The following is a 10,238-nucleotide window of genomic DNA, read 5'->3' on the forward strand; positions in this document are numbered from 1 at the left end:
CTTGGTCGTTTTTTTTTTTGTGTTTCTTTCCATAAAAATTACAATCGTGTTGGCGTTATGGCCAAAGATAGTAGAATGTCTGTGGGGAGAAATTGTACGACAGTTGCCACAATTGTCGGCGCTAGGGGGAGATTCTATCAAAAAGGGATTGGCATTTGATAAATAAACATGCCTAGGGTAGGTCATTGTTATTGCTGGCCAAATAAATATTCATTCAATTCCATTTCTTCGTCTTCAGAATACCATTTTTCGTTGTTACTTTCATTCGTAATTTTTGTTTTCCCCTTTTTGCTGTCTTGTCGGTTGATGATTATCACAACCAAAATAACAATGACAATGCTAATGATGACATTGACGTTAATAATGATGTCATTATTTAGTGTTTATGACAAAATAAATGACCAAAAGTCAAACGAATATCACATTATTTTTGGGCATGTGACCAACCGACCGACCATCCATAACCTACCCAGAATATTGGCGAAGAGCAAAGAGGGAGGGAGATTTTCGTTGTCATATTACACTATTATTACGTACGCAGCGTGTCATTTGGGGACAACTTGTACACACACATATTTGAAAACCATTTCCATAATAGAAAAAAAAACTTTTTTAATTTCGATTGTTGGTAATTATAGTCCAACTCGCCTGGTGGTGATTATAGTGAAATGAGAATGCTGTTTACCCTAGGGAAAGTAATGAAGTTAAGGTCAATTGTAATATTCGTATGCATGTACGTATGTATGTTGTGTAAGTAAATTACATGCTTTTAAAAGAGATAATAATCAAACTAAATAAAATGCTTTCCAATGTGTTTAGATATTACAAACACCCTAACATATACGCAGGGTCTTTATGGAATTCTATTTTTTTCGTAACTTGAGAAATTTGTATTCCATTTTTACAGTGTTATTTTTTTTGTAATAAAAATGCCACAATATTTATTAGTGGGGAATGTATTAAGTAATATTGTTATTTTTAAATATTAAATCATGTCAGTATGTGTGGTATTTCAGTTTATCAATTGGTTTGTTTGGTTGGTTGTTTGGAAAAAAATATTCCAAATATTTTTCACCAAACAAAGGTATGGATGCCATAATTACTGTTCCTATTTTGATCATATACAACTCATAAGTCCTTCGAATAATCAAAATAGTTCCAGACGTTCTTGATTTATAAAAGATGTAAGTAACACAACATTCGATTACTCCAATATCCGACTTTATTATGTTCTTCTCAAAATTTTTGTTGGTAAAACTCTTCCCACTGCAATTAGAAACAATCGTAGGAAAATGTGAATCAAATTGGTGCCGTCGTTATCACATCATGAAAAATATATTTGAGGAACAATAAAAGCACATATAAGTTAGACACCTAGAGCATGTAATGCCATGTCTTGGTTTTGTAACACAGAAAAATTGGCTCGCCATAGTAAAATTGGCTCGCCATTATTGTGTGTTTTTAAGCCTCCTTATCTATGGTCCATTTTTTTCATAGTCTGATTTTAGGTATAAAGTAGTAGTAACAAATACACATAAATTGCCATTAATTCGGTATTTCGTGTAGGGTAAGGAACTTCTCTATAAATTGTCGGTATAGTACTTTACTTTTTACTGTAGGCATTTCGGTCCAGCCGTTCCTTCAAAACATGTTATTCAAGATTTTCGCGTATTTTTCTCAAAATGTTCTTTCATAAAAATCTTCCCACTTCAATTACAGATAACAGAAAGATTTTTTTTGTCAAATAGGTCCAGCCGTTCTTAATTGATGATTAGTTTATATCATTTTTATAATGGTTTTTTCGTTTGACTACTACGCACTTTTCACGAAAGCAGGTTATGTATGAATTGATGTCGGAATACTTAACGTCGATTAATTTGAAATTAATGCAATTAAATAAACAATATTTATGTGAATAAAATATAAAAAAGTATTATTGTTAAACAAAAGTAATTGAAAACTCACAGATAAAGTTTTTTTAACTAATGGCTTTTTGAATGGGTAATGCTTAGTATGATGTCCCGATATGTTTTACAGCTTTTTTGGATAGTAGGTGAGACTAGGGCACCTTCTGCACTTTTTGTTTAGAGCTCTATATCTCAGTAATTATCCAACATATATAAAAACTTTATGGCTGATTATTGTCATCTGACACTTAATTATAAAAGCTAGTACCAAATAGATATAAAAATTAGTATTAGTAAACAAATTTTAACTTTTTGCAAAAAAATCGAATTCGCCGAATGTGCCCCAACCCGGAGTAGCTTCGGCATTTGATGTTGCACATTCGGCACTATAGTCATAGCCTAGTAATTATCATTGCTATCAGTCTGGTTGAAATTCAGATCCTCTAAAGGCTCTATTTGGTTTTAATACGCGACACAATGTTTGAATTTTAGGGCTATATTTTCCAGCGGCGGACGTTGAAATCTCAAGTTCGCACACACCATCAGAAATAGGTTTTTTCTATCGCATTTTCGTCAATACAAGCATGTTTAGTCTTATGTATGTAATTTCAAACCATATTAAAGGATTATTTTTAAAGACAAACCCAAAAACATTTTAAGGAAATAATATTGCACTATGGCCGAATGTGCCCCACTTTAAAATGCCGAATCTACCCCAAATGTATTTTTTATAGTTTTTTTTTCATTTTTTTCTATCAGGCTAAAAATACAAATCGTAATTAACCACTTTTTAATAATATTGTCTTAAATTTTGATAAGTTTTATACACGTAAACTTACGAAATTGAATGGAAATATTACAAAAACAGTTGTAAAAATACAAAAAACCGTGCATTTAAATAAGTTTATTAGCTAGAAATTTCTAACTTTGTGACAGTTATTTATTTCGATATTCGATACCAATGTATCGAAACTAGAGATGTAAGGTGAGAGCTTCATATCGAAAACGCGATTGCCGAAGGTGCCCCGATGCTGAAAGTGACCCAATCTCCCCTACTTAGTAAGATGTCCCTTGTTATGTTTTGCAGCTTTTGACCTTTTAAGCATAGATTTTACCAAGTTTTCCATGTAAGATGTCTGAATTTTCCCGATTATACTTGTAAAGCAATTGTCAGACTTGGTATGCTTGAGATGATATAGCTTCCAATAGTTTTCTCCAAAATACTCCATAAATTCGCTACAAGATTCAAATCATGCGACTGAAAAGGTGTTTGAATCACTTTTGAACAATTATAAATCATCCATTTTCGAACGATCTGGGACTTGTGTTTAGGATCATTATCTTGATAAAATTTAAATGTTGTCCCCAATCCTAATTTTTCAGCAATACATTTCACATTATCCTTTAGAATGCTCATATCGCCCCATACCATTGCAGAGACTCATCTGTGATTTATAGTCGGAATTGTGTGCGCAGGGTCCATGGCTTTATTCGCTCTGCGCCACACCTTAATTGGGCCATCCGACCCAAACGAGTTTAATTTGCTTTCCTCTGCAGAAATAGCAGTTTTCAAACTCAAACTTATTTCATTTGTGTTCCGGAACTAACTCAATGGGATATTCCGGTTATTGGGGTTGGGTTAAGAATGGCTTTTTTTTTGTGCAACTCTACCATGAAGACTATGCATACGCTAAATTCTCCTAAATATTTTTTTCTTACATTTCTTTTCCAGATATTTCCCTGTGATTTCAGTAAGTTTATTTGCACTTAGCAACCATTTCTTGTCCCTTATATTGAATATTTTTTCTTGCTGCTTTTCGGAAAATTCGATTCTCGGGTTTGTGCCTCAATATAATTTTTTGGATATCAGCTCGTGTAATATTGAGTATTTCCACTATTTTCCGTTGATATTTTCCTAGTTCAGCATGGTGAAGAACTAATTTTCTCTCGACAATCGTTCGATGAAGGGGGCTATAGGCCCATCCCTACTGGTGCCTGCCCCACTAAGGATCAGCATTTTGAAAATAGTAAAACAATCCCAAAATACTACTAGAAAACATGTAAAAACGGCTAATAGAAAAACATTCGATATACAGAAAATCGAGTTGTGCTTAAAGAGAAAACAAAATACGAAACTACAGACACACAGGTTGGGATTCCGAAAATTACGTGTGACGTTTAGAAATTATGTCCTACATTCTCAAAATACCCTCAACCAGAGCATGACATTTAAATTATGTAAAATTAGTGTTATGATAAGACTTTTTTTTGTTATTTGAATTTTTGTGATCATTTTGAAAGTGATTTTTAGTGATTATTTATACACTTTCGAGTCGAGTTTGATGATCTAAATTTTGCAATGAAAAGGAAAGCCACGAGAAGAACCTACGTACCCACCATTATGCGACGCGTTTTGCCGTTGGTTAAGCGGCTCATCAGGCATATTGGGCTATGTGGCTTTACATAGGTCGTACGTTGATAACTTGTATTTATTCCGCCCTGATGCGAAACTTGCATTTGCGAATTAAATTCAAATTTGTCAAAATTCGACATTTGTCTTCATTCTAGGAACAGTCCTTTTCAAAGCAGATTTTTTTGTTGTAGCGATGGATAATTAATCCACACACCTACAATTGCTTCCATGGTATACACATGCTTTTGCGCAACAGTTTTGGAAGTGTGTTGATGGCTTAGAACGTTAAGTGGTCTTGGCAACATTTGTGTTGAATAAACCCAATAAATGGGACTCCAATTCAATGGGACTAAACTTAACGTCATTTTAAATTGTTTTATTTTCATTATTCTGGACCTACATTGCTATCGTATAAACTATTTGTAAGGATATTCGCTATAATTTTTGAGTTAAATCAATTCTCTTGATTCACATTGAATTTGTATACTTTATGAAGTCTCTGGTGACTGAGTTTTGGAATGTTTCAAACGGAGTGAAAAATTTAACATACACTACACCTTATGGTGTTCCTACTTTTATTTTGAAATAAAGAAATTGTCAATTCAGTCAAATAATCGAAAGAAACTCTAAAAACCTCGTTTGCCCTTGTCCATTTTCACCCATTTGTTTACATTGATATAGTAGAGTAGTACACATATATTTCCAATTATGTAGCCGCTGCTATATATTCCATCGCAACTTTTGATTATTCTTCACATGATGTTTTGGACGTACACTCACACAAACACACACATGTTTACATTACTAACCTAGTTTTACTCAAATATCGGTCTGATCTTATGTTTGGAATCTGTTTAGCATCTAATTGCCGATACCATTCGACGTTGTTGTAGCTGTTGCGGCATTTCGTTATTTTAATGAATGAATTGGAATGAAAGGGGGACAGTGAATAGATATGGTGGATGGATTATTTCTTAATTATTACAAATGTTTGAGAAAATATTCCTCCTCCTCACTTCCACCGGCCACCAAAGCTCTGGGTTATATTTTAATTAGTCTGTCTGCCATTGTGTCTGCTTGGGCATAATGATTTCAATAACACACACACACAAACATATACTCGGTGTAAATATTTTCTAACGTATTTGTTGTTGTTGCTTTTTTGCTTTTTTTCTTTATCGGATTCTTCTTGTCGAATATTTGTTGGATTGGTTGGGCTCATCAGTGATTACTTTTCAATTGGCTATTTTCGGGCATAGAAGCTCATACGCTAACAAATGTCTATATAGTTTGGAAATGATGTAAAATATGTGTTGAACAACTGTTATTTGTGGGAACACAAAAAATGTTGCAAATATTTTATATTGTATCAACAAATACATTGTGTGAAATTATATGAAAATAAAAAATAAATAATTGAACACTTGAACATGGTAAAACCAATTGGGGGCATAAATATATGTGGACATAAATGGCGGATTTTTTTTAATTTTATGAAATCTCATAATCGTATAAAAAATACTGTTGCGATTTATCCCACTTCACACCATAGCTACATTTTGCATCCGAGTGGGATAAAACCATTTTAGATAATAGATATACAGCATATAATGTAGTCCGACATCATCTACCTCAGCCTTATGGCTAATGAGGGTATATACACTTTGATACGGTGAAAATGTGTCTAATCGAAATATTGGTTTTAGACCCCATGTTTTTTTACCAATTCATTTCAGAAAATTTGAAGTAGATTTACACATGTCCGTCTGTCTGGCTGGCTGGTGCGCACGATAACTCTCGAAGGCAGCAACCAACCAATGAAATCGGTGCAAAATTTGCACTTCTTAATATTTCTTCCAACCTTTGTTTAAGTTCGAAGATGGGGAATATCGGTCCACACTTTTTGGTACCCCCCCACAACATGGTCAAAATTATGCTAAAATATATTATAAAATTTTATCAATACTAAATCCGAAACCTCTTTGATAAAAATATATTTCTTATATATAAAGCTAATATTAAAATCTATATATAATCCCGAAGACATCCGCAAATCACAGGTCGGCAACACCGACTGACACATTGTTACTTGTTTTTTTTTTAATTGATTTATTTCAATTGGCAAAAAATGGAACTTCCTCGAATATATTTTCATACGACTATTGCACAACTTTTGCCTGGTGGAGTGCATCTGTGGGCTCTTTCTAAAACAAAGGTCGGCAGAAAAAATTCTTTTCTGCACAAAAAGTAATGCCGGGCGTTTTCTCATAATCAAAGATCGTCATATGAATTACTGTGAGATAACGGGTATTGCTTCCATAGATTCTATCTTTCGATCGTGTGAGAAACACTTCTAAATTAATATAGACCAGTTTTTATGCTATAGACCGTGTGGGTCTGCGAAGACGAGCCAAATAAACCCTTCGCTTGTTTCATCGATAAACTTGAAAGTCCTCGAAAAAATATACTTTAGCAATTCCAAGCATGTTTGGTACTTGAAGAAATATTATGCTTCTGTGTCCTTAAAAATATTCTTTACAAAATCCACGCTTTTGTGGTTCAATTAAACTACTCATTAAAAATTAATTTTTGTCGATCATTTCCTTAATACCCCTTGTGGCGTATGACTGACGACACACATCATACGTACTCTGTGTTCATAGAGAAATGATGCGTTAAATAATGAATAAATATAAAAGCTAATTTTGTATTAGGAAAAACCAAAACTTTTTTTAAACAATCCATTACTTTATTTAGTCGGTCATTGCTATCATATTATATTATGCCCAAAATTTATGAATTATTGATTAAATATGTAGTTTAAGAATTCACAACAAACTTTGTATTCTTTGATGATTGTGAAATTTAAATTGCAATATATGTATACTTATGGCTTATTATAAAATTAATTACATTCTAATATTGACAATCTTCTGCAAACAGTGATTTTGCTTTCTTACTTGTGAACTGCAATTCCTTGTCATTATTATTTGTCATTCTCTTGCATACACATGAACGCACTCGTTGAATTATTATCTTGCATTTCCATAGAAAATATCCCGTATATTGTCATTTATATTAAGCACCACAGATAAGTTGACAATAAACTTGTTAAGTTGCACACAATTCATATTAAAATTTTAAACTTGTAAGGTTCTCGGTCGAATAGAATCCGTCCTCCACTACTACTTAACTGTGTTGGCAATTCAAATTCGCATAGACAGCTCCAGTCAAGAATAATGCTCTCGAAGTGTGTATTCATAGATATTTACTGATAATGGGGTTTCTGCCCGACTGCCTGCCTGCCAGCCAGCCTGTCGGTTGTACGGCTGCTTCTGATGCTACAGCAGCAGAAACAGCCATACAATGTCTATTCATAAATTTCTAATAAATGCCATTAGAAATAATTAAGCCTGAAAAGATGAATAGCAGCAGACGACTTGTATGATAATAAAAATGCAATATTCTTCTTCTTCGTCTATTTTATAAGTCTTTGAAGATAAATGCATAAATGCTTCTTAAGCTATGACATAATGACAGCCACATAATTAACCCATTCAGTGACTGATGGGAACTGACGTCTCTAAAAATAGTTCCTTGGAGATATTGTGGATACAATTCATTTCATTTATTCTAAATTCATTAATTTCTTTGTCTGTTTATATTTGATTTCATAGGAAAAAAGTGGGATTATGTAAGTAAATGTAAATTGGAAAGTCAATATTTTGGATTATACAGTCAAGTACGGGTATAGCGAACTTGAAGCGAATAAATTAGTTCGTTATATCGAAAGTATTTCATTATATTAGATGTGGGACGTGATTTGTGAAAAATAGTATATAAAAAACATAAAAACTGCGAGTGTTAGCGTAAAAATTAACTTAACTCAATGGTAGGCCCGAAAACTATTTCGTTATAAGAGTGACGATTGTATGAAAAATATGTCTTAAAACTTCCGGACCTCGAAATGTGTTCGCTATAGATGAAATTCGTTATAACTGTTGTTTCTTATACACGTACTCGACGGTATTTTAAGTTTCATTTTTACTTTCAAAATTTATGTATGTGATAAGTCTTTGGAAATTCGTATTACACAATAAAAAATTATTCGTATATTAAATGAAAAGAGTTCAGAAAGTGTTGCCAATTTTGGGATTTTTGCATTTTATGAATACAATTCATAAACTTTCTTATCACAGAGAGGGAGAGAGAGAATGAAAAAAAACTATTTGGATTTTATGGTTTCTTCTTCTTCGTTATGTCTTATTTCGCTTCTTCTCATCTACTCTTACCATGTTCATGTTTCGTGTCATTAGAACAATCATATACATAGATATATAGATAAATAGAGAGAGGGAGTGAGTGAGAGGACAAATGACCGCAAATAGCGACAAAGTAAAGAGAAATAGGAAACTAGTTGTGATATCAATTAACTGAAAGTTTTTTTTTGACAAAATAGTGGCTTTTTCATGATTATAAGAATTTATACTTGTATTTAACTATGAAAGAAATTATGAAAATATACATTAATTTTTTTGCTGTGTATAAGAGTACGTAAAGTGCTTAAAAGTTATAAATTAGTATGGGTGATCGAATATGGTCAGAATCCTGACATTTGATATTGTGCGGAGGAGGTATCGGAAACTCGCTCTATAACTAAATAAATAAAAATCGATAAATGCTATTAAATGCTAAACGAAACAATAGACACCTTAATCTATTGTATAAAAACAATTAAAAAATACATAATTTATTACACTTCTGAGAATTGCACAAAAACGTGCGCGTCTGATTTGAAAACTATAGTTTCTGGTGTTATCACAAATGTTGGACCTTGATGCATTTGAACTTATGGCGCATAATAGTGGGTATATAGGTTCTCTCTGGATTTTCTTTCCATTGCAAAGCGCATTAAGTTATGCTCCTTATTCTTAATATATTTTTATGTACAGGGTTTTTTTTAATAAATTGAATTTTTATTGTTTTTTTTCCAGGTACGTGCATTTTGAAATGATCTTAGTATTCGTCTGTGTAAGTAAAATATTTATATAAACATTCCATAATTTCTTCAAGTTTTAAATTTAAGAAGTTTTAACAAAGCATCATGTGATGTGGCATTTAAGCATTTAATACATCAACAAACATTCGTTGAGTCGTTTGGTGAAAGAACTTAAAAAATCAATGCATTTGAATTAACAGGACAAAAAAAGTTCTCTATCGCTTGTGTGGTCGTTTCAGCTTGACAGTTGCTTGCGGGATTCAAAAATCTGCTTTTTACAATGGCCAGCACAATCATCCGATATTCAACCTATAGTAAAATCTTCAGTGTATCATAGATGACCAAATCAAAAGAGTTTCACAAACAAACAGACTAGCCTCTAACCAAAGGTTCAGGATGCAAAGAATTGTACGAGGGCATCTTAGCTTAGCAGTGCTAAGTTAGCACAAAAAGCGCGGTATAAGCAGAAAAAAAGTTAAGTGTTTTGGAAACTTCCATCTTTGTTTTGAACACATGTTAAATTTTGTTTCGATCTGGCAACTCCTTTATATAGAAACAAGTGTTCAGAAAAGACACATCCGCATTTTTTTACAATGGGAAAATTAGAAATGTGTGCTGTCATTAAATATGTACATAAAAAAATGTTTATCGGAACAAGAAATTAACAATGATATGGGGAATGTGTTAGGTAAAAGTGCTACTTCATATGCAGCAGTAAAAAATTGGGTTGCTGAAATTAAACGTAGTGATCGTCCAAAAACAGCAACAACAACAGATATTGTAGCCAATGTGCATGATATGGTATTAAATGATCGACGAATAAAAAAAGTGCGCGAAATTGCTAATATCATGGACATCTCAATAGATCGAGTCCATTTAATTTTGCATGAAGAACTACAGATGAAATAGCTTTCTGCAA

Source organism: Musca vetustissima, unplaced genomic scaffold (genome assembly GCF_032173495.1).
Source record: "Musca vetustissima isolate MV318-11 ecotype Yass unplaced genomic scaffold, APGP_CSIRO_Mvet_v1 utg8709, whole genome shotgun sequence".
NCBI lineage: Eukaryota > Metazoa > Arthropoda > Insecta > Diptera > Muscidae > Musca > Musca vetustissima.